The sequence below is a fragment of the Cupressus sempervirens genome, chromosome 10, assembly GCF_028749045.1.
Source record: "Cupressus sempervirens isolate cs-2001-9-10 chromosome 10, ASM2874904v1, whole genome shotgun sequence".
In the NCBI taxonomy this organism is placed as follows: domain Eukaryota; kingdom Viridiplantae; phylum Streptophyta; class Pinopsida; order Cupressales; family Cupressaceae; genus Cupressus; species Cupressus sempervirens.
The window spans coordinates 247,731,650-247,757,258 of NC_143127.1; the positions used below are offsets into that span (position 1 = coordinate 247,731,650).

The window sequence follows — 25,609 nt, forward strand, 5'->3', positions numbered from 1 at the left end:
CTTGACTCATGAACAAATCATGTTTCTGAGGGGGACTTTGGCAGAGATGGAACCATGGGCGGTTTTGCTGAAGGAACGTTGGGAGGAATAGTCAAAGAAACCTTATGTTGGAAATTTAAACGTCAATGCCTGTAGGTTGTCCTCGAGCCCCACTCCCATCTACCCTATCAAGTCACCGTAGGTGAGATTTTGAATTTGAACATTGAGAGGGAAAGGAAGGATGTGACAAAAAGGAATGTTCATTCATTCATTAGTAGAGTTCAAGTAGATCAAAAGTTGCAGAGGAGAGCACAATAGAAGAAGGAAGAAGAAAAGAAGTTTGTGCTTGTAGTTGTACGTGTTTCCCCTGTTCTCTCTATAAGTTGTTGTTTGGATTTGTCCTGTTGAAGCAATGATTGCTCCAGGCACCATTGTATGCAGCCATTAGAGTTGCAAGTTTAAAGTTTATTGAAGTTTGAAGTTTACCTGTTTAGGGTTATTTTAGGGTTTTCTGGTTGAAGCCGAATGCTCTCAAATTTTGTAATAGTTTAAATCAAAGATTGAATAGAAGGCAAGCAGACATACTTGAATCCATTGTTCTTCCCTTATATGTTGCATTTGAGTAGTTTGTTTGAAAAGTTAAAGCTTGGCTCTCTGGTTTTAATGGTGAAAGCATTCACGTTGAAATATTTTTTTAAGTTATATTTATTCAGTTTGAAACAGAACACTCAGCATCCTTTTTCTCAGTTGGAGCCGAGCTCACTTGGCATCCATTGGTGCCAAGCATTTTTGTGTGCCGAGCTCTTCTTGTGCTGAGCCAACTCGGCACCTGTTGCCTATCACTTGGTACCTTCAAGTGTTGAGCAACCTACCACTTAGCACCATCAAGTGCCGATCAATCTGTGACTCGGCACCTTCAAGTGCTGAGTAAAACTAGCACTCGGCACCTTCATGTGCCGAGCAACTTTTATGTGCTGAGGAAAATTTTAGGTTTAAGGTTGTGAGTGTTAAATTTAATTTTAATATATTTCTCACACCTTAGCCGCTAGTAATGGAGCCGCATTGGAATTGTTGTTGCTTGACATGGCGGCTGTTGGACAACAGCATATGGACAACATCATATGTTAATTTGATCTCTCAGCATGTATAAATCAGATTGTAGGCCCCTAATGAGTGATAATAGAGTCTCTTACATTAAAATTGGGCAAAACTACCTTACATAACTAGCTAGCTATACAATATAGTCAATACTATTATCACTCTGCTGTATAAAGCTAGCAATAATAGTTACAAAGTTGCGTTAAATCTTTCTTTCCAATAGTGTCATCCCTCCAAAAATCAAGATGCCATGTAACATGTAAGTTAAAAGCACTTATTATATCTACAAAAAAATCACAACACAGCCAATACGCCTTATACATGAAGGCAATTTAAAGACACTGTGCAATTTTAGTGGTGGTAATTAATTGACAAACAACTAAATTGACAAGTGAAAATCATCGTTGCAGCTAGGAAGTAGTAGGGACTTTTAGTACTAGTTAAACAAACTTATTATCTATCTGATTGTGTGATTAATTCAAATGAAATAAATTATAAAAGAAAACTAGAAAGAAAATTGAAGACGAACACCACCATGGAAGTAAATGGTACTTACCACCAAGAAACTTTTATCAATCTAATTTAGACTATTTGCAAATAAATAATAGCACAGAGCATGGATCTCTGGATCAAACTATTCAAAAGACAGATTAGATGACTGACTTATTGATGAAAATATGAAAAAAACTAATTTGCTAAAATACACATAAAAAGAGTCGAGCTTATCAAATATTTGTAGATCAGCATTGAAGGCCCTAGAAAAGATGCTTAATATACCTATGTGGATTGAGTAGCGCTGAAGTGAAAATCTCAAAATCAATGCTATGACTACAATAGATGTTAAGAATGTGAGAAATTAGATCATGACATCTCTGTTTGGATGCTTCCAAACAACTTAGAAAAAGCCTCAAAATTTTGCTGTCAACGATGCTGGTAAGACTATACGTGCAACGTTTACAGTTGAAACCTAAAAAAACCCTATCAAAGCATGATTTTCCATAATGAGGCGAACCAAGACCGATTTCCCAGCTACTGTTTATAATTTCTTGAAGGAGGTGGATAGATTGGATCAAAGACAAACACGAAGACATCAAGTTGTGCTACAACACTTCATACTCATTAACATATCTGAAATCTATTACAAATCCATAGAATGCTACAGCATTCCATCCACTCATGATCCACCATGAGAAACCCAAAATGGGCTCTGCTGATCACAAGCTCAATCCATGATATTTATAAGCAAATGTACATTTAATAGTCGACGGTGAGGTTGGTATGTTGGCCGGTGCTTGGACAGTTGTTTGTCTCTTATTTAATATGGATGGTGCTGGAGTGTGGGCTAGACAATGGGCTAGACGGCTAAGTTGTGGGGTGCCGATAGATTGATTGTCTGCTATTAATGGTAGAAATTAATACTACCAACACTCCCCCTTAATTTCTATCATTAATGCTACCGCATTTACATTATTTTCCCTTGTTATAATTACTTCAGGTTTTACGGCTTACCCCTAACCAATGCAATCCTAAAGTGGTTTCAAGTTCACCACAAACTTCTCAAACATCACAAATATGGTTTCAAGATCACCATAAACTTTGCGTTCAAATGGTTTACAAACCAAGCATTCACTGGTTCAAGAATCATCACTACAGGGAAACTATCATCACTTTGGGCTTTTCTCTTTTGTATCTGCATCAAACTAATTATTGAGTCCATATAGTAAGAAATCCATCTACCAAGATACATGGGTGCCTAGCCACTATACTCGCTAGTTCTATAGGAATCCTTTTCAGATACATGGTTCATCAATACATTTAGTCAAACTCTAGGGTGTCGGGTACAACCGATAATGCACCCTATACATTCACATATCCCATTAGAAATCAGCACACACACAGACTTTAGAATTCCTTTGAATCATGACAAACAACTCACCACCAATCCAACCTACTTTCACTTACTACAACCAAAACTAAGTTCAATAACTATTATATAACATCAAACACACATACTTAAACACAAACATAATAAAAATTTTCATGATCAATATCTTCCATGTCATGTGTATGCATTCTTTGGCACTCCCGCTTGCACAAAGATGCTCCACATGTTTCTAATCTATGAATGATAGCGTCACACAACACTAACTCAAACACATTTCAACTTTGGCTTTCTTCTTTTCACAGCTTCTTTGTTTCTCATAGCAATCTCTTGACTTGTTCTTCTCTTTATTTTTGCAGAAGATAACTTCAAATGCCATTGCCTGTTGGGCTATGATGCCACAACACTCTTCATCAATTTTAAATTTTTTGAGCTCTCCATGATGTGTAGGATCATATTCCATTAGCTTTGATACCACTTGAAGGAGGTGGATAGAGTGGATCAAAGACAAACACGAAGACATCAAGTTTTGCTACAACACTTCATACTCATTAACATATCTGAAATCTATTACAAATCCATAGAATGCTACAGCATTCCATCCACTCATGATCCACCATGAGAAACCCAAAATGGGCTCTGCTGATCACAAGCTCAATCCATGATATTTATAAGCAAATGTACATTTAATAGTGGACGGTGAGGTTGGTATGTTGGCCGGTGCTTGGATGGCTATTTGTCTCTTATTTAATATGGGTGGTGTTGGAGTGTGGGCTGGATGGTGGGCTAGACGGCTAAGTTGTGGGCTACCGATAGACTGATTGTTTGCTATTAATGGTAGAAATTAATACTAACAACATAATTTATTAACATCTTAATACAGAATTTATAATTATTTTAATTAATATTTCGCTAATATTATGATGGTGAGAATTTGCACAGCATGGCTTAATACAATTACATATTGAAAAAATGATGCATAAAACTTTCCCACACTGGGATTACTCTCGGCTAAATCAGAATTATCTGTGAGTACTAAATTTGTTTCCTTTATACATTTACATACTCATATCTCAATTTTTAATGCAACTGATATGCCCGGATCCCATTCTATGAACTGGCCGCGCATAGAAGTTAGGATTAGATATACAAATAATCCTAATGTGGTAGTTATAAGAATAAGATTTGGCATTAGATTAAACACAACTAAAATTAGGCTTATCGTGGATCATTGAAAAATGTGTGCCAAACAGATTACAGATCTTCATTCATACTAACTAAAGTCAAATGCAACTACCCCTGTGTGTGTTGGGAAAATAAGAAGACCTAGTGATGTAATGATGGAAAAATCAGATATCGAGTCATGATTTTTGGCATATCAAAGAAAATAATGACCGGAGTTCAACTGAATTGTAAGCCAACTGAATGTTCTTATTCATAGCCACTCAGATGAATAGCCAAGAGAAAATGTAGTGCATTAAATCAAATCCCAATTAAACTTCACTACCCGAAAGCATAACCTTTCATTTCAAAAGCAGGCAGGTACTCAGACACCTACAAGTGACTCATACCCATGACTAGGCTTCCAAGAAAATAAAGGAATTAATGATAGAATTTTAAGGGAACGACATGGGATTTACTAAAGAAATGATTCAACAAAGATCCTTCAAATTCTATATAGTTGAAAAGAACAGTTGATATTAAAAAATATATAGAATCCCCAGACGCCCAAAATATGAAAGAAAAAAATGAAATGTAAAATGTGTGGTAAGGGAGAAATCTACCTTGTAGACAGAAGAGCATACAAATTTGCAGCCAAAGTCAATGAGGCTAAGCAGAATTGTGAAGTCACAATGCGCTTCTGGATGTTTTGACTGCTCGTTAAGCATGAAGCATGCTTATGGTCAACAAATCTATGTTATGGGCAATTGCCGCATGATCCATCCTGACTCTACCAAAGGCAGAAGCACTATCAAAATTCTCCAAGTTCCCCCCCACCCACTGATCCCCCAAACTACTCGGAGTGCCTGAAGATAAAGACCCCTCAGGCAGCACCTAGAATCCTCTAGAAGCAACCAGGAGATAAGCGTTGACAACTAAGCACGAGCCTTATCCTACCTTCTAGATAAATGAATAAGAATAATAAGGTTGTAGACACCATGTGCTTAATTAGTACGCTAACTCCTGTGTCATAGACAACTCATGCATCAAGGAGGTACACATACTTCTAGGTGAATAATTATTAGAATAATTCACATTACTTTATTTAATATTCACCTGACCCTTTTTAATTAATTTATTATTATTTTTAAATCTCATGCACTTATAATGCAATTCATGACATTTTTAATAAATTAATTTATTTTCCACTTTAAAATTTATTATTGAAACTTAATTAATAAAATATTTATTAACTTATATAATAATATTATTTGACATTTATTTAAAAATGAACACTAAACATATTATTATTAAGTTAAATAAATATTATCACGTTCCAACTTTGAACTTATAATTTTCATCTGCAAATTTAATTCCTTTATTTAATTGATTTCCCAATTAAGTAAATTAAATTAAATAATAAAATATCATATTAATTTTCCATTTAATTAATTCATTAATTAAATCTTTTGATTAGACTTAACTAATAGAAAATATACCAAGGACTCACAAAGTAAGATATGAAAATATATCATAGCAAACTACAAACTAGGGTAGGCACTACATCCACCTCCCCTGGAATTAGGCTTACTCCTCAAAGCCTGCAAGAATGACAAAAGTAAGGTACTCCCTGCGCGGCCCCATTACAAAGAGACATGAATTGAACTCAAAAACTCTAAACTCAATATGCATCTTTCCATACTGTATACTAGAATTCTATAGGCCTCTTACTCAAAGCTAAGGTGCACACTCGGGGTAGTTCATTGCTCTATGACCTCGTTGTCCACAATAGTAGCAATCTCCACTAAAGCCTTCCTGAGCCCAAGATGCATGCGATTGATGAAAACTACCAACACTAGCATCCTGACTAAGGGCCTGAGGAACTCGATCCAACCTGTTGTGCATACTACGCTTCTGGTTGCGATAGTTCCATGACTGTGAACCACCACTCTTTCCATGAAAGAACTTTCTTCTCGACTTCTCTTGGTTACCCTTAAAGAAGTTAGGAGAATTTTTAGAACTTCCAGCTCCTTGAGACTGGTTATCTCCAGATGTCTCTGAATAAGGTGACCCTTTAGCCTGTACACCTGGTAGGCCACCTTGACTTGAAGTCACACTCATCTCAACCAAAGTAGCTTGCAATATTTCCTCCTTAACGGTTTTAGGTTGGAACACCTTAACACCGCCAATGATGTTAGCATTAAGTCCTCTAATGTAATGTTGGACCATCAATGGTGAGCTATCACTGATTCCTGCATAAGACATAAGCTCGAAGAACCTACGTTCATACTGCACCATAGTCTTGGTACCCTATCTCAAATCATGGAACTCATTTTCCCTTTGTTGTTGCCACTACTTTGACAGAAATTGCTCACGAAAGTGTTCAAGGAACAATTCCCATGTGACAATCTGCATATTTACCCCAAGTTTCTTCTACTCTATTTTCCACCAAACCGCTGCAAAGTGCTCTAAGTGGGTGATGGCGTATCTTTCTTTGACATTGGAGTCAAAGTATTGCATGGAGAAACATCTATCTAGTGTGATCAACCAATTCTCAGCATCATATCCAGTACCTTCTTTGTTGAAAGGTTTGACCCTGACCCGTAGTAGGTCCTTCAACTGGATGGACTGGCTAGACCACCTACTACTTAGTGGGTACCTTTTTCCAAGACTCACAGACCTTTCTCTATCTCCATGCTTTGAATGATGAGCTCTATCCTGCAAAGGTAGGCATGCTAGGATCTCCTTGATCAAGTCTCTAGTGGCTGATTCTTCCATCTCAACATGTTTCTTAACATTATCATCCCCTCTGGCCTCTTCTTGAATAGGGTCCCCTAAATGGACCAAGGAAGGGGTACGGTGACTAGCTCTCCCACGACTTCTTCCATATCCTGAGCTACGACCTCTAGCAATGGATCTAGAACTAGAAGTCATCTATCCTACCACACAACACAAGAATGACATCTAAGTATCCATCTTAAATACGAGGTCATAATTTATCGACATAAAGCAATAATCTAGAAAGTTTTATAAGTTTTCTAGTTCCATGCTTAGAATAGTTTGGTTTCAAGTTTGATGTCAACAAAAGTATGTCGTTTAAATTAGTTGCAAGTTTACTAATTTCTCAAGTGATGGTGCAAATTATGCCCAGAGTTCCCAATGTTGAAACTGGGCTCTAATACCAGATGTAACACCCTACTAAGGGATCCAAAGGAATTAACCTAAAGTTTTACTAAATTTACCAAGCATTTTTTTTTTGAAACAAGAAAGATAACATTATAATGTCATATGCATAGTCATGGAAGCAATGACATACAATCAATTGTAAGTATACATAACAAGTACATTCCTTAAGGATCCCATGACATTGAGTCACACTTAATTTTAATTGAAAACTAAGTCTAACAACCATCACATCCATGTGGATGAATAATAGAAAGTCCAAAGTCGATCATATTCATTTGTTTCGAATGCCTCTTGGCAAATGAGATTCAGAATGCTCAATCATCCACTGTTCAGGTCACAGAGTATGAAAGGATTAAAAGAATATACATATGTAAAAGTAAAGATGCATCATTCTCATTGAATTAATAATAAAGCAAATGAAATTAAAAACATACATGATACATCCATCCATCAATAAGGATATAACAATCATCGTAAAAGATAACCATCCATCATAAAACACAATTAATCAAAGTGCGCGGTTCCTCCCAACCTTTAATAGCATCATTAGACCATCGTGGGCCCTACCCATCCCTCCGCACATAACATACCAAGTCACCAAAGAGATCATCGGTATTATCATAGTAGGAATGTCACTCCTAAAACATACTACATCATATGCAGAAAGAAATCTAACATGCTACAATATATACATAAGAAATCTAATCATGCAAAATAAAGCATAAGATGATTCTATAAGTAAATAGCATCATCTATCCCATGCTAATCATTAATATAACAAATTGTGTTAGCAATAATCATCCAGCATAAGATATAACATCCATCATAATGACCCGAGAACAGAAGGAAGGTAAAAGCAAACAAAGAATGTGCTAGAGGAGATAGGCTCAAGTCAAAATCCACATGTCAAGAGTACATCAACCAAAAATCACCAATCATCATCAATGAAAGTAAATAACCATAATAAACACATTCAACAATAAGTACACCACCAGAGGTACACACAAACTCTACAAAGGAGACTTAGGCTACATTATAGGGAGTGTCATCACATGGCTGCTTGAGTTAGCCTGGACTGGTCTCTCAATAGACACCAGATGCTCAAGCATTGAGTTACCTTGGACTAGTTACTCTAAACCCTGGACCCTCAATGTGGTACATGTGGAACCAGAAAGTCCTCTCATGAAGATGAGGCAATCATCCCATTCCCATCCTTAGTCTATACAAGCACTCAAGGTATGGGCATGTCAAATATCTCTAACTTATCTTTTTAGTGTGTTTCTCAAAAATTATTACTAGATTATCACTTATTACTTAACTTGCAATAGGTTACCCTGGTACTGACCACTTTGGGCCCTGGACCCCTACTGCAAGCCACTCCCAAAGACATGTACCTAGACAACCTCTCTTAAGAACATAAAGCATAGTTGTGTCCCATACCACAAAACACATAATTATCAATCTCAGTTTCGTAATAGGAAACCTAACAATAAGACTATCAATCTCAGTTCCAAACAACTTAGAACAAGCCTCAAAATTCTGCTATCAATGACGCCGGTAAGACTACATGAGCAGCGTTTATAGTTGAAACCTAAAAAAACCTTATCAAAGCATGATTTTCCACAATGAGGCGACCCAAGACCGATTTCCTAGCTGCTGTTTATAATTTATTAACATCTTTATATAGAATTTATAATTATTTTAATTAATATTTCGCTAATATTGTGATGGTGAGAATTTGCACAGCATGGCTTAATACAATTACATATTGAAAAAATGATGCATAAAAATTTCCCACACTGGGATTACTCTCGGCTAAATCAGAATTATCAGTGAGTACTAAATTTGTTTCCTTTATACATTTACATACTCATATCTCAATTTTTAATGCAACTGATATGCCTGGACCCCATTCTATGAACTGGCTATGCATAGAAGTTAGTATTAGATATACAAGTAATCCTAATGTGGTAGTTATAAGAATAAGATTTGGCATTAGATTAGACACAACTAAAATTAGGCTTATCGTGGATCATTGAAAAATGTGTGCCAAACAGATTACAGATCTTCACTCATACTAACTAAAGTCGGATGCAACTACCCCTGTGTGTGTTGGAAAAATAAGAATACATAGTGATGCGATAATGGAAAAATTAGATATCGAGTCATGATTTTTGACATATCAAAGAAAATAATGACCGGATTTCAACTGAATTGAAAGCCAACTAAATGTTCTTATTCATAGCCACTTAGATGAATAGCAAAGAGAAAATGTAGTGCATTATATCAAATCCCAATTAAACTTCACCAACCGAAAGCATAAGCTTTCATTTCAAAAGTAGGGAGGTACTCAGACACCTACAAGTGACTCATACCCATGACTAGGCTTCCAAGAAAATAAAGGAATTAATGACAGAATTTTAAGGGAACAACATGGGATTTACTAAAGAAATGATTCAACAAAGATCCTTCAAATTCTATATAGTTGAAAAGAATAGTTGATATTAAAAAATATATAGAATCCCCAGATGCCAAAATATGAAAGAAAAAAAATGAAATGTAAAACGTGGGGTAAGGGAGAAATCTACCTTGTAGATAGAAGAGCATACAAATTCGTAGCCAAAGTCAATGAGGCTGAGCAGAATTTTGAAGTCACAACGTGCTTCTAGATGTATTGACTACTCGTTAAGCATGAAGCACATTTATGGTCAAAAAATCTGTGTTATGGGCAGCTACCGCATGATCAATCCTAACTCTACCAAAGGCAGAAGCACTATCAAAATTCTCCAAGTTTCTCCCCCCCTGAACCCCCAAACTACTCGGAGTGCCTGAAGACAAAGACCCCTCAAGTAGCACCTAGAATCCTCTAGAAGCAACTAGGAGATAAGCATTGACATCTAAGCACGAGCCTTATCCCACCTTCTAGATAAATGAATAAGAATAATAAGGTTGTAGACACCATGTGCTTAATTAGTACACTAACTCTTGTGTCGTAGACAACTTGTGCATCAAGGAGGTATGCATACTTCTAGGTGAATGATTATTAAAATAATTCACATTACTTTATTTAATATTCACCTGACCCTTTTTTATTAATTTATTATTGTTTTTAAATATCATGCACTTATAATGCAATTCATGAAATTTTTAATAAATTAATTTATTTTCCACTTTAAAATTTATTTTTGAAACTTAATTAATACAATATTTATTAACAAAAAATAATAATATTATTTGACATTTATTTTAAAATGAACACTAAACATATTATTATTAAGTTAAATAAATATTATCACGTTCCAACTTTGAACTTATAATTTTCATCTCCAAATTTAATTCTTTTATTTAATTGATTTCCCAATTAATTAAATAAAATTAAATAATAAAATATCATATTAATTTTCTATTTAATTAAGTCATTAATTAAATCTTTTGATTAGACTTAACTTATAAAAAATACACCAAGGACTCACAAAGTAAAATACGAAAATATATCATAGCAAACTGTAAACTAGGGTAGGCACTACAATTACTACAAGCATTTCTATGCACAATGATTATTAAACATAAATTAGTACATCAATGATGTTATATGTAGATTTTGTTATGTTTCTTGATGATTCAAATGATGATAGAATAGATGTAATGTGATTGCATTACTTGATTATGTTTTGTTAACACTGACCTATTAATGTGGACACTTATTCACTTAGCGAGCATCACATGCTAGATGGTATGCATGGTTGATTATTTTTTTTACTCTTGATCAAGCTATGATTAAAGATGATTTTAATGGAAAATGTTGATTCTTGACATTTAAAGTTATCTCTTTGAGCTATTGAAATTGTAAATGAGCTAAAGGTATTGTGAGTATACATGTATGAGTATGGCAGGAAGTGGATATGAAGTATCTACTAGTGGGGTAAAATCCATGTGATGCCAAGCTATGATAAGTAAGTATAGGTATGTGTGTGATATCATAAGATTTAAGGAGTATTTGATGATCATTCATAGAAATAAGTATTTGATTTGATATTTTCTTGGATATCTGATTTCATTTATGATATATGATGGACTGATATTTTGGGGGTTGTTCCTATGATGCAATAGAGGGAAGGTTGACTTATTTTTTATTGGATAATATAAAAATCCTAAAAATAATATAACCTTGGATGCACTTCTGGGAAGGTTGACTTATTTTTTATTGGATAACTTTGATAAATATGCTCCTAATCCTAGCAATTTTGAATATGCATTTAAAGACAAACTAACTCTTGGTAGAAAAGGAGGAAACTCAAAAGGAAAATAGGTTGATAGTGAAGAAGAAGATGAATCATATGAAGACCTTGAAGTCATTGTAGCTCTTCTTATAAAAATAGTATTAAAAGGGAAGGGAAAATTTAGAGGAAAAATTCTACTAATTTATTTCTCATGTGAAGAAGTTGGTCATATTGCTGCAAGATGTCCAAATGCATAAGATAAAGATGCAGTAAGAAATAAAAGGTTCAAAGGAAAGAAATACTTGAAGAACTAAAAGGACTACAAAGGCAAAGGTAAGAAATATTGTTACATTGCTAAAGATTTTGATAGTGATGATAATAAAGAAGAAGTAGTTTATATTCTTTTTTAAGGATGAATCTAATAATGAGGAAAATGAAAAGATGGAACTTATTTCTCATGTTAGCTAAAAGGATACATTGATCATAGATAGTAGTTGTTCTCATCACATGAATGGTGACAAAACTAAGTTTGAACATTTAGAAAACTATGATGGTGGAAGTATTAGATTTGGAGAAAATGAGCCATTTTATCTAAAAGGTAAAGGAATAATAACATTAATTGAAGGAATCGAATGTGAAAATGCCTATTGGGTTGAAGGATTAAGACATAATCTACTCAGTGTGGCACAACTGAACAATATAGGATACAAGGTAGAATTTATGAATTGAAAAGCTAAACCATTGGATGGAAAAGAAAACCTAGTTGGGATTGAGAATCAGACAAAAGGTAATTTGTTTTACCTAGATCTCACTGAAAGTACATGTTTATTGGCTCAAATAAAGGAAAGTTGGCTATGGCATAAAAATATGTGTCATGTTAACTTTAATAACCTAGTTACTAAAAGAAAGAATAAAAGAGTACGAGGCATACCATATCTAAAGAAACCTAAGATGGGCATGTGTAAACAATGTCAAATTGGAAAGATGAGTAAAAAAAGTTTTAGGATTAAGTCTTTTAATTCTAAAGAAGTTTTGGAGCTAATTCATACAGATCTTTGTGGACCAATAGGTATAGAAAGCTACTATGGAGACATACACTTCATTTTGTTTGTTGATGACTATTTTAGGATGATGACTATAATTTCTTTAAAAGATAAACCTGATGCTTTGAAAAAGTTCAAATGATATTTTGCTAGAGTTGAGAAAGAAATGGGGAAAAATATAAAATTCTTGAGATTAGATAGAGGAGGTGAGCTCATCTTAAATAGATTCAATGAATTCTATAATGAAAGAGGAATCAAAAGACATGTATCAACACCTAGAACACTAAAAAAAAATGGTATAGAAATAAGAATGAATAGATCCATCATGGAATGTGCAACAACACTAATGATTGAGAAAAATGTTGCACCAAGATACTAAAGAGAAGAAATCAACACAATAATTCATACACTTAATTGGGTTCAACTAAAGAAAGGTACACACAAAACACCTTGTGAATTATAGTATTGATACAAGTCTAATGTTTTTTATCTCAGAGTATTTGGAAGAAAATGCTATATCTTGAAAGATGTAAGGAAAAATTGATGCAAAAAGTGATAAAGGTATATTCTGAGGTTACTCCAATAAAAGTAAGGCATACAAATGTTTGAATCTTTCTACTCACAAAGTCATAGAGAAGTGCACATGTAAAGATTGATGAGTTTGCAGAAAGAAGTGAAGAACATAGCAGTAAGGATCTTGAAGACTACACAAAGTTTGTTTACTATGAGGAGGAATCTGAGACTTTACCACAAGTAGTTGAAGGATAGCAACAACAACATGAACCTAGAAAATCACTGGTAGTACAACCCGAGTCATGGAAAAAGGCACCTGAGTTACAAATAGAGGCACTCAAGTCATAGACAAAGGAACGTGAGTTACACTTAGATCTACCAGTGGAGCTCAAGGAAAAGGTAGAAGATTATGGAGAACCAAGTGAACCAAGTTCATAATCATGAAAAAAAGATTAAAGGCTTGCAAAATATGTTAGAAGACATCATGCACCTGAATAAATAATTGGAGGAGAGATAGATGGTATACGAACAAGGAACAAATTAAAAGGTACATGTTTTCTTAGTGAATTTGAACCTAGATCTACAAAAGATGCTTTAGAAAATGAAAGTTGGATACATGCAATGAATGAAGAAATTGAGAAAATAGAAAAGAGTAAAACCTAGTCTTTTGTACCTAGACCTAAGGTTAAGAATGTGATTGGCAAAAAATGGATATTTAGAAACAAGTTTATTGGAAAAGGAGAAGTGATAAGGAACAAGGCAAGGATAGTATGAAAAGGTTATGCACAAGAATAAGGTATTGACTATGGAGAAAGATTTTTCCTTGTTGCAAGACTAGGAGTCATAATACTTCTAGCGTATGTTGCACAAAAGAGATTCAGAGTATATCACATGTATGTTAAATCAAATTTCTTAAATGAAATCTTGGAAGAAGAAGTCTATATTGAATAGCTTGAAGGCTTTATTTATCCAATAAAAAGAGACATGTCATGTAAACTTCACAAAGCTCTATATGGACTAAAGCAAGCTCCAAGATCATGGTATGAAAGGTTGCATGGATATCTAGTAATAATTGGTCTTGAAAAGACAAATGATAATAGTAATTTGTATATAAAGGAAGGACCACAAGACAAGATATTGCTAGCATAAATATTTGTGGATGATATCATATTTGGAGGACATGAGATGTTATGAAAATCATTTGCTGAAGAAATGAAGAAAGAATTTGAAATATCTATGTTTGGAGAGATAAAATTCTTTGTTGGCCTATGATGTAGGAGCATCCTGGGTGTAAGAGCAATCTTGCATCACCCAAAAATATTTAATTTTCAATCTTTTCTATTTTAATAAGGACTAGTAGACAGGGTGGTTACTATTTATGGGAACTTGCTATTTTTAGTAAGTTTCTCATACAAGCTTGGAATGTTCTCATTTTCTACATGAAGGTTCATTTTAGAGTTATAAGGCTACCATAAAAATCTCATTGCTCCATCTTAAGTATCAAAGAAGTTATTGTGATTTTTTTATGGAAAAATTTGTAGAAAAATCTTCAGGCTCATCTTTGGAGGCCTTAGAGTACTCGAATGAGGTTCAAAAACTCAATGAAAGGTTGCTAGCTTGGTTCTAAGTTTGTAAATCAAGAGTTGGCATTTTTGAAAAGTGGTTATAATAGCCAATTGGAGCAACAGTTCGTGAGTTATGGCCTTTCAAAGTTGGGCTACTCAAAATATCTAAAATAATTGTCAAAGATGTATTTGGCCGACTCTATATGTATTGCTAGGGTCTGTCGGCCCTAGGTATTAAGTTTCAATGTCTAGAACCTTCCCATGTGGCATAAAATTTCCTATTTAAGAAAGGCCCAAACATTGTCTAGGACAACTTTGGGTGGTAGTTCATAGCTTAGTCTTGTAGATTACTATAATGAAGGCACCGACCTGGGTTAGCATTTTTTACTTGTGAATTCTATAATTCTACATTTGTGGCACAAATAAGAAGTCCATATTTTGTTCTCACATTTTCTATTGTTTCTTTGTTTATATTATGAGTTTATATTTTTAAGGGGAGTACCCTTCATTAGCCTACAAGTTCATTAAATGAAGGATGACATATTTAGCACTCAGTCAAAGTACATTAGGGAAACATTCAAATAATTTGGAATATAGATTATTGATTGGGAAACGTCAATATGTGGTACACACTAGACCTAATATTACATTGGAAGTTGGCATAGTTGCAAGGTTTTATGCAAATCCTAAAGAAAATCACATGATAGAAGTAAAAAGCATTTTGAGGTACCTAAAAGGAACTAAAGAATATGGTTTATGGTATAAAAAAGGAGGAAATCTTGAGTTAAGAACTTTTATTAATGTAGATTGAGCACAAATAATTGATGAAAGAAAAACCACTAGTGGAGGGGCATTCTTTCTTGGAAATAGATTAGTATCTTGGACAAGCAAGAAGCATAATTGTATTTCTCAATCAACAATAGAGGCAGAGTATGTTGTTTCAGCAATCAATTATTCTAACATAATATGGATATAAAAATTATTGTCAATAATAAAGGAGGAAATCAAGGAACCAATGGTTATCTATTGTGATAACACAAGTGCAATCAATATATCCAAAAACCCTGTGATGCACACAAGACAAAACACATTGCAATGAGGTATCATTTCCTAAGGGAATTGGCTCAAGATAAAGAGGTGAGATTGGAATATGTGAACACCAAGGAGCAGATAGTAGACATATTTACTAAAGCATTACCTAGGATGCACTTATGTATCTAAGAGGTAAACTAGGTGTTATTCCCCTATTTGATGCTCACTAAAGAATAAGATAGGAATGCATTAGTCAAGTTTCATTGAAGATCTATTAAGTTGATGTATATTGTCACACTTCAAGTGTGAAATGCTGAGCATATTGAATATGAATCAATAAAATATGTACATAATAAATTCAAAGTATTTATCCTTTAGAATTTGATGTCAAAGAGGAACAATTCAGTGTAAAAAGGGATAGTTTTGTATCTTAGAAAGAAAATATTCATATGTTGGAATTTATAAAAAAGAGGGAGAAAATGACAATAGTACACAGAAAAGTGATGATAGATGTAAGAGGGAGAATTCATATGGAAGCAATTAACAAAAACCTAGGCAGAATCTCAAAGGGAGTTGGTATAGATGAGAATCAGAATGAAACTAAGGATATTATTAAATTGTTCATACTTTTATCATTTTATTTTGACATGTTGTGTTGCCATCAATGCAAAAGAGGGAGTTTTTTGGAAACAATTCTTCAATTTTATGTTACCATTGATGTGATACACATATTAGTATTAATCGAGCAATGAAGAACTTGAAGTGTTAACCAAGAATATTTAGTATTGACCAAGTAGTCGAGTAATGAAGAATATTTAGTGTTAATTGAGTGGTCAGGCATCAAAGAAAATTTTGTTGGAAATATGACCAATTAGTCAAATTAGGTGAGATATGTGGTTGTCATTTATGACAACATATGTTTTGTAGTTTAATTGTGATTGCTAGAAGAATATTCCTTTGGAATATTCTCTTGCATGGTTAACCATAGATGCATGATATCACTCTAAAAATGCATACCAGTGCGCATGTCTGTACGAGCAACCAAGTTCAAGTTACGAAGGAAATATCTATGCAGTTAGTTCACAGTGTAGAATAAAGCATGTTAGCAAATTGAGTTGTATGATTTGAGAATTATTTCAAATATTAAATATTTATGAGCTGATCTAAGGATGATATGTGAACCAATTAAGCAAGAATTTTTTGATATGATTGATATAAGTAAAGAACTTCAATTGTGAAGTTAGGTATGAATGCGATATTATGAAATGTGATGCGAACTAATTTTATGTGATACGAGATATGATACAAATTGATATATGTGTAGTCACTCCTTGTATAAAGAACAGAGAATCAAAAGAATTACAAAGTACAAAAAGTGATCCAGTATTGTATGTATATCTATTCTCTTAAATAACTTATTGTATAGTTGCATGTTAGGGTAGTGGGCTCTTCTTGCACACATTTGTATATGATCCACCAACTCCTAATGGGGTTGAAGCAACTCCTAATAGGGTTCTAACAAGGTTTAGTCTCTTAATAGGGACTCGAGACACTATACATTCTTCATAGACTCCTAAAAAGGTCAATATCCTTAACTAGATTCTTTATATAGTAAATCATCTTGTGCATTTCATCTCCACTAGAGTTTTCCCTTGGCCAGGGTATCCCTAGTTAACAAAGTATGGTGTTACAAGATCTCTATATGTATGGTTGTTTATACTGTTCAACATTATTGGTTTACTTCCCTATGCATGTATTAAAGTCATTAATAATATCCAGTTGTGGGCAAAAGATTGAAAATACTGATTAACCCCCTCTCTTAGTATTATCTATTTCTAACAATTGGTATCAAAGCCAACTTATTTAGAAGAGGCTTAACAACTTGAATAAGATCCCTATGGATATGGAAAAATTGAAGAAGAATCTTGAAGAAGCTCTTGAAAAAATTGATCTCCTTACCAATGAAAGAGATGACCTAAAAGACAAATATAAAGATGCAAAATCTTACATTGGTGAACTAAAGTACAAGATAAATGACTTGAAGCAAAAAGGACCTAGTGAGAAAACTAGTGATGATGATATTGAAGATCTAAAGAAAGAAAATTAGATCTTAAAACATGAGTTAAAAATAGTTGAACTCAAGCTAAGTCTTAAGAAAAATGGAGGAAGAATGACTCTAAGATAAAAGATGAAAATGCAAATCTAAGATCTTGGTTAAGTAAAGTAACATCTAGATTAGAATCTATCAATTTGGAGCATGTAGAATTAGAGAAATACAACACTATTGTGAAAGGTAAATTGGTGCAAACTAAACAACAACTTGAGAAATTATATACCAGCAGTGAAAGGATTGAAGAAAAAACATCTGTACAAAGATTGAGTTATGATAAGACTAGACTTGGATTCTTCCTTGGACAATCTGCCAGGAAATCTATTGAGAGAAAAGAAATTGATACTCTTGAAGTCAAAAAGGATCTAAACATAAGAAAAATAGATGATACATCTAAAGACACGGAGAATGTTACTCACTCTGAGAAATCAAAGAATTTGATCAAGATGAGGATAATAGAAGAAAGAAATCTCATGCCAGATGTAATGAACTTGAACATACTGGAGATGATTTCAAAGGTAAGTCTTTTAAAGCTATTTAAAATTTTTATTGTCATAATTATCATGGATATGGACATCATGTAGTAGATTGTAAGAAACCCAAATTTGATAATGATAATGAAAATAGTAGAATGTTTAGGAATACTAACCATGCAGGCAACAGAAGAAGATATCATAGTAATGAAAGTGGAGAAAGAAGACAAATTGTTTGTTACAGATGAAACAATCTTGGACACATCACAAGGAATTGTAGAGAACCTAACAACCAAAATAATTATCAAAGAAGGAATGTACCTATATGCCAATTATGTAATAACTTTGTACACACAACAAAGCTTTGCAAAATGAATAGAAGAAACATTAACATGAATCAGAATTATAGAAGGAACAACAAAAGAAATGATGACAATCTAAAGGAAGAAATGAAGGAGTTGACAGAAGAATTTAAGGAAACATTTCTAAAAGCAAAAGAAATTGGAAGTTCTCATACAGTTCAAGAAGAAGCACATCCTAATGTACCTGATAAGACAATAACGTCACTTATTGTCTATGACCCATCTTACCTACATTGAGCATTCTTAATAAAATAGTGCGTCAGTTAATAATAACTAATGTTAGAAAGAATATCACAAGTTACATAGTTAATAATATATACTAGACATTGAGAGGAGTTTACAGTGAAGTGTGCATTGCTTAATATGACTAGTGTAAGGTTATGTAAGAAAAATAACCTTTTTGTTATATAGAGACAGTATTTTAAATTGGTGGCAGATACACATTTAATGTGAAGTACAGATTGTAGAAGATTTAAAGAATGCAAATTGATTTATGAACATCATTTGCTTGTGTGAAATCTTAAGTGCAAGATTAAAGGGAGATTTGAAGTCCTAAAGAAGTTTAGAGATACACGTCATCATTAAAAACCCTAAAATGCAAAATTGAGGTATTTTTTGAATTTGTTGACCATATTTTCAGTAACGGCAACACAAGGAGTGTTTAATATCAGTGATAGACCTAGATATAACTTCAAGAAACACCCATTTGTTTCCTTACTTGATGATCCCATTGGAGCTTTTTTGCAAGTACGAAAAAATATTTTTCATGTTGAAGAGATAAGAAGTTACATTCACTATAAAATAGAAAGCTTAGGAGATACTGAGATTCATAAGGAATTGGAGGGAATGTGCAACAATGATTTTTCATTGAAACTAGAATAGGCATACCTAGAATAACTTAACCTAGTTAAGCATATGTTCTATATAGACTTTGATAACCATGAATGAACACGAATCATTTTGAGTAGAGTTCATGATGACCTCCTATGGTTGGAAGATTCAATTATATGCATTGATAATGACCTAATTCACAAGGTTATAAATTTGAGTAATGAAGGATGTAATCCTGTGAACATAAAGAATGTGCACAAGTTAGTTGAAACAAATCTCAACACTATCAAAACATGAAGATCAACACCATTTAAGATGATGGAGTGAGACTTATCAGTAAAATTTTGGTATATAAGTTCAATCATGGATCTAGGATAGATTCAATCCCTGTAATATTTCTTCATGTAGCTTATGTGAAGGCAGTAAAAGGTGAAAAGGTCAATCTATGTGATATTATCCAAACTTAGTTGTTGGATAACATATCAAAAATCAAGAAGTCTGGGAGCATAGTCTTTAGGTTTGAATCCCTATTGACTCATATATTCTTCTATGCAACAAAGAAATTTCCTGATATTTCAAATTGGGATGGAAACAAGTGTACAATGCAAACTATCACTCGTGCTTAAAAATCTAAATTAGAAGTAGTCAGGGACAATGATTTTGACAGAATGATTAAATCATTCCAAGATAAAATGAAGAAAAGGTATAGGATACCTCCTGTGTTGATAGAAAAATACAAGGATGAACTATGTTTCATGGTAGAAATAGATTTCACATGCATGGAGGTAGTAGTTCCTTGAGTGAAGTTCATTGAACCTATGTGATATGAAATGAGTGTTGAAATGAGTGTTGAACTAATTGAAGGCTATGTACAGATAATTCTACGCTCTAAAGTTGATTTTGGATGCCCTAGATGGGGTACATATGCTGAAAAGATGAAGGAAGTCAAAATAAATCTAATGGACAAGGATATCAAGAAGAAAGTAGAAAAAGTAATTGATTCCATCTTAAAAGAATCATGGATGTCTAGAAAGGAATTTGAAGAGGTGAAAGGGATAGCCTTAGAAATGAAGGCTACTGGTCAAACTAAATTATTTACCCCTACACCTATTGCAATGGCTAGACCTACTGAAGAGGTCACAATTGCACAAACAAGTGCACAAGTACTTGCAGTGCCATATGTAGCAGTTGCATAGAAACAACCTTTGAGGAAACCAAAGAAAATAGAAAAAGCATCAAAACCAAGAAAGTCCACAAGGTTTGAGAAAACTAAACCCCCTCCTAAGAAGAGAGTCAAGCAAACTACAAGTGGACTAAGTAAGAGTAGAAGAACCTTGCAAATCAGTTCCTCAGAATTTGAAGAAGAAACTGGTGATAGACCAGTAGAGCCAAAAGATCAAGAAGTGAAGACTTTAGAAGGATGAAAAGCATGGAAGCCCAAGGTAGAATATCTCAATATGCAAATTATTAATGGAAAAAACTTTGTGTAATTAAATAAGTATTATGATTTGTACAATAATATGGATAGGAGATAGCTAGAAAATGCTATAGTTAGAAATATGATTCTGAAAGATAAAGGATTGATAGCATAAAATGCCAAATACCTAAAGATTTGTACAATAGACTAAGAAATAGAAAAAGTAGAGTAATTGAGGAGGATTTAAAAAAAGGGATGAATATGGTGAAAAAGCTATGTATAGTAAATAATGAGGAAGAGATAAAGGAAATTATGAAAGGAATAGCACCATTGTTGAGAAATAAGAAGAGATCTATTCTTCTTATGGGAGGAAATTATGAAGTGAATGTGGACACTCAAACGGAAATAGTCACATAAATGTCTACTATGCCTAAGGAGTCTAAGGAGAGTGCACAAGTAGAGAAGACAAGCCCTACTATGGCAACAGTTAATCCACCTTACAGTTTTGAGCAACCAACTAAAACTTCAAATCCAAGTGATTCACCACACATTACCATTGATAGAAAATCCATGCAAATTCAAAGATTTTAGCTTTGTCATTGTTGGCAATATTGTTGATAGTAGCTCTTCTAATGAGGAAGAAGAGCAAGAGAAAAAGAAAGAAGATGTATCTTCTAAAAAGAAAATTGAATCTATGGCTGAGGCAACTACTACAAGTGCACCTTTAGCAACAACTATAGCAAAATCCTCTACACCACCTACACAAGTGATTGTGGTAACCTCTGTAGTACAATTAGATGATGAAAATGAAGCACAAAATCTTATATCTTTTTAAAGTAAATTCCTTGAAAAAGAAGAAATTAGTTAAGTCAATTGAGAAGACTCTAACTTTAGTTTTGGATAGATTGGAGAAGATAGTAAGTTCTATTGATACATCTGTAGACAAACAATAAAGAGTAGCAATTGTGTGCAAAACCTTTGATAATGAGTTTACAATGCCTACCAATCTTGGTACGATTCAAGTATAGACTAAGCATGATGGTAAACTTCTTAATACTATGTGTACAAATATAAGAAATGATATAGAAACATTAAATGTATGCATTAAGGTATTGAGGCAAAGCATGGAAGAAGGGAAATAGATATATGCTAAGTGCAACATGGCATACCTTCACCTTCATAGTTTTGATGAGAAAATCAAAGAGAAGATAACTAAGCTTTAGATGCTCACTGATAACTTTTTGAAACAGAATTAAAAATTAAAAATCTTTGATCATACAATGTAAGCACTTCATGATAGCATCTAGGATATATAAGTAGAAAAGGAGAAATCTCTAAAAAGATTTACTCTTTTGAGGGAACATTTACTCCCCATATATTAAATTGTTACAAAATTAGTTGGAGGAATGCTTGTTAGCTAAGACCTCATATGACAAGTTTGTGGCTACAGACTTGAATGTAGTAGAGTTAGGTACACATGCTTTATGTGTGCTAATAAGTGTGTCATATGCACTAAAAAAAAGTTGGAAGAAACATCTTGCATAGTTGAAGACTAATTTTAGTGATTGTTTTTCCAGATTTTGATGCAATTTTCAGATTTTGACATAATTTTCTTTTTGTTGACACCTTTGTTATTGATGTCAAAGGGGGAGAAATAAGAAAAATTGTAATTGTAAGTTATATAGTTGTACTTTGACATATAGTAGTAAGATTTTCTTTAAGTAATATTTGTAATTAGAGTTATAAGGGATGTATTTTTTTTTTTCAAAACATGAATATAATGTTTTTACTGTGTTATGTATGGTTATTCACCTTGATTGGTATGACGACATTTTTGGGACTTAGCCAATTTTCCCAAAATGTTTCCATCAATGCCAAAGGGGGAGATTGTTGGTAATATGACCAATTAGTCAAATTAGGTGAAATATGTGGTTCTCATTTATGACAACAAATGTTTTGCAGTTTAATTGTGATTATTTGTGAAGGAAAATTGTCTAAGTATTGCACAATGTTACAACAACATGATGAGATTTATTGATAGCAGCATATTCCCTTGGAATATTATCTTGCATAGTTAACCATAGATGCACGACATCACTTTGATCATGTATACTAGTGTGCATGTCCATACAAGCAACCAAGTTCAAGTTATGAAAGAAATACCTATGCAGTTACTTCAGAGTGTAGAATAGAGCATGCCAACAAACTGAGTTGTATGACTTGAGAATTGTTTCAATTATTAAATCTTGATGAGCCAAATCTAAGGATGATATGTGTGCTGACTAAGGAATAATTTATTGATATGAATGATATAAGTAAAGAAATTCAACTGCGAAGTTAGGTGTGAATGTGATATTATGAAATGTGATAAAAAGTAATGTTATGTGATGCAAGATATGATGCAAATTGATATATGTGTAGTCACTCCTTGTATGAAGAACTAACAATTAGAAGAATTGTGAAGTACAAAAAGTGATCTAGTATTGTATGTATATCTATTCTCTTGAAGAACTTATTGTATAGTTGCATGTTAGGGTAGTGGGTTCTTCTTGAACACATTTGTATATGATCCACCAACTCCTAATAGGGTTGAAGCAACTCCTAATAGGGTTGAGGCTTCTAACAAGGCCTAGTCTCCTAATAGGGACTTGAGACACTATACATTCTTCATAGAATCCTAATAGGGTCAATATCCTTAACCAGATTCTTTATATAGTGAATTATCTTGTTGCTTTCATCCCCACTAGGTTTTTCCCTTGGCTAGGGTTTCCCTAGTTAACAAAATATGGTGTTATGAGCTCTCTTTATGTATGGTTATTTATACTTTTAGCATTATTGGTTTACTTCCTTATGCATGTATTAAAGTAATTAATAATATCCGATTGTGGGCAAAAATATTGAAAATACTGATTCAACCCCCCCTCTCAATATTGTCTATTTCTAAAACATTTAGTGTTGACCAAGAAGTCAAGAAATCTATGATATCTAGCTTGCAGTGTTAATCGAGTGGTTAGATATCAAAGTATTAACTGAGAATTCAATCTCAATATTGGTCGAGTAACAAAATAATACACTTGTTTAATAATTAACTAATTGAGGATGACTGTTTAGATGTTTAATGATTATTTGAAAGAGTATTCAAGGTGACCTATCAAAGCTTATGATATATAAGAAAGGTCAAATAGTAAGAATAAAGTGTGTAAGTGATATACATGGAATAAGATGTAGATATGATCAAAAGGAAAGGAAGAGCGAGAAAGTGTGGAAGATAAGCCACAAAGAATATTTTGATCAATAAGGATCCTAAAGTCAAGCCAACATAGAGATCTAGATCTGCAAAAGAAATTGCTTTATAAATCAAGTGAAGTTGTTATTACCTTCTAACCATTGTAGTAGTGAAGAAATCTCTTAACAAATTTGACTTAACAATCATATTGCAATTCCATTAACAATGTGACATTTCAAGTTTTAAGGTTTGAAGATCTCTAACTAGACTACTCCTAACAGAGTGAACTAAATCCTCTAACAAGGTCATACTTAATTGTATATTTTGTAACCTTTAACAGGGTTGGCTCCTAACTAGCCTCACTTTAGAAGAGTAAAAAATATTATAACTGGTTGCATGGTTGCATGGTGGTTTTCCCAAATTGGGTTTCCATGTTAAATCTTGGTGTCATCTATATTCATGTTATTTTATTTATGCTTTATGTTTCCACAACTAAGTCACCAAAGGTTAAAATAGATTAATATTCATAAGAATGCTTTGTTAACTGAGTGACAATATTAGCTTAGTTATAATTGCATTATTAGTGAAAAGTTTGATTTAACATCTAGGGATATAGAATTATTTTTTTGGTAATTGATTCACCCCTCTACTCTTAGTTATTCTCTTCATTTCCAATTATTCTATGATCATTTAAGTTGGTCTTTCCTTTCCTAAAGCTCACCCTTTTCTATCAAGCTTTGTTGATGATACCTTGATTGAGAGAATAAGTTCCATAAATTGTGATCTGCCTATGTATCCTTAATACCAATCCTTGCTAACCACAATGGAGTATTTAAAATATTTTTCTATGTTTGTGTGAAGAATATTTGGACCCCTTCCTTGCATATTAAGCCTGAGATGGTGGTGGTTTCTTATACCTATTATAGCATGTCTATGTATGGAGTACATCACATTTATAGATACACTTATACATTGATGTTATTCTATTGAATTATAAAATTATGTGGTCTTTTTTATTTCAACTAAAGTGCAAATGTTGAGAAACATTATGTGAACTATTGATGTTATCCATTGGAAATCACAACATTTAGCCAAGACTATATAATGTTGCATTTAACTCACTTGTATATAATGTTTTTTGAAAGTGTTAGAAGTCTAATTAAACTGGAACATATAAAGTGTTACTATCTTTCCAAGTGATTGAATTAATTCTTTTATGGTAAATTGAGATGTAATAAAGCTCTCTGAAGTATAGCTATGTCTTTCTTGGTAGGAATATAGGAATCCAAAGGATGCTTTGTTGAATGCTTACTATAGAAAGTTCTAGAATTATTTGTAGAATAATTAAACTAAATACTAATTTACTTTGTGAATCAAGAATGAAATATCTAAAAGTTTCATGCTTTATGAATTGGTGGTAGAATTATAATTGGTGTAAAGTTTATATATTTTGTATTGGAAAAGATAAATTAACATTGGAATGTGTTCTTGTTGTTAAAAGAGTAGTGAAC

General features: G+C 33.2%; 1 long non-coding RNA gene across 1 annotated transcript; it reads right to left on the bottom strand.

Moving 5' to 3' along the window:
* Window positions 1–3,837: 3,837 nt before the first annotated feature.
* LOC149533556 (uncharacterized) lies at window positions 3,838–4,942 on the bottom strand. The gene is made up of 2 exons (XR_016357506.1): window positions 4,744–4,942; window positions 3,838–4,076 (listed from the first exon to the last, which is right to left on the bottom strand). It is a non-coding gene; the product is annotated as an uncharacterized LOC149533556 (long non-coding RNA).
* Between the last annotated feature and the right edge of the window lie 20,667 nt (window positions 4,943–25,609).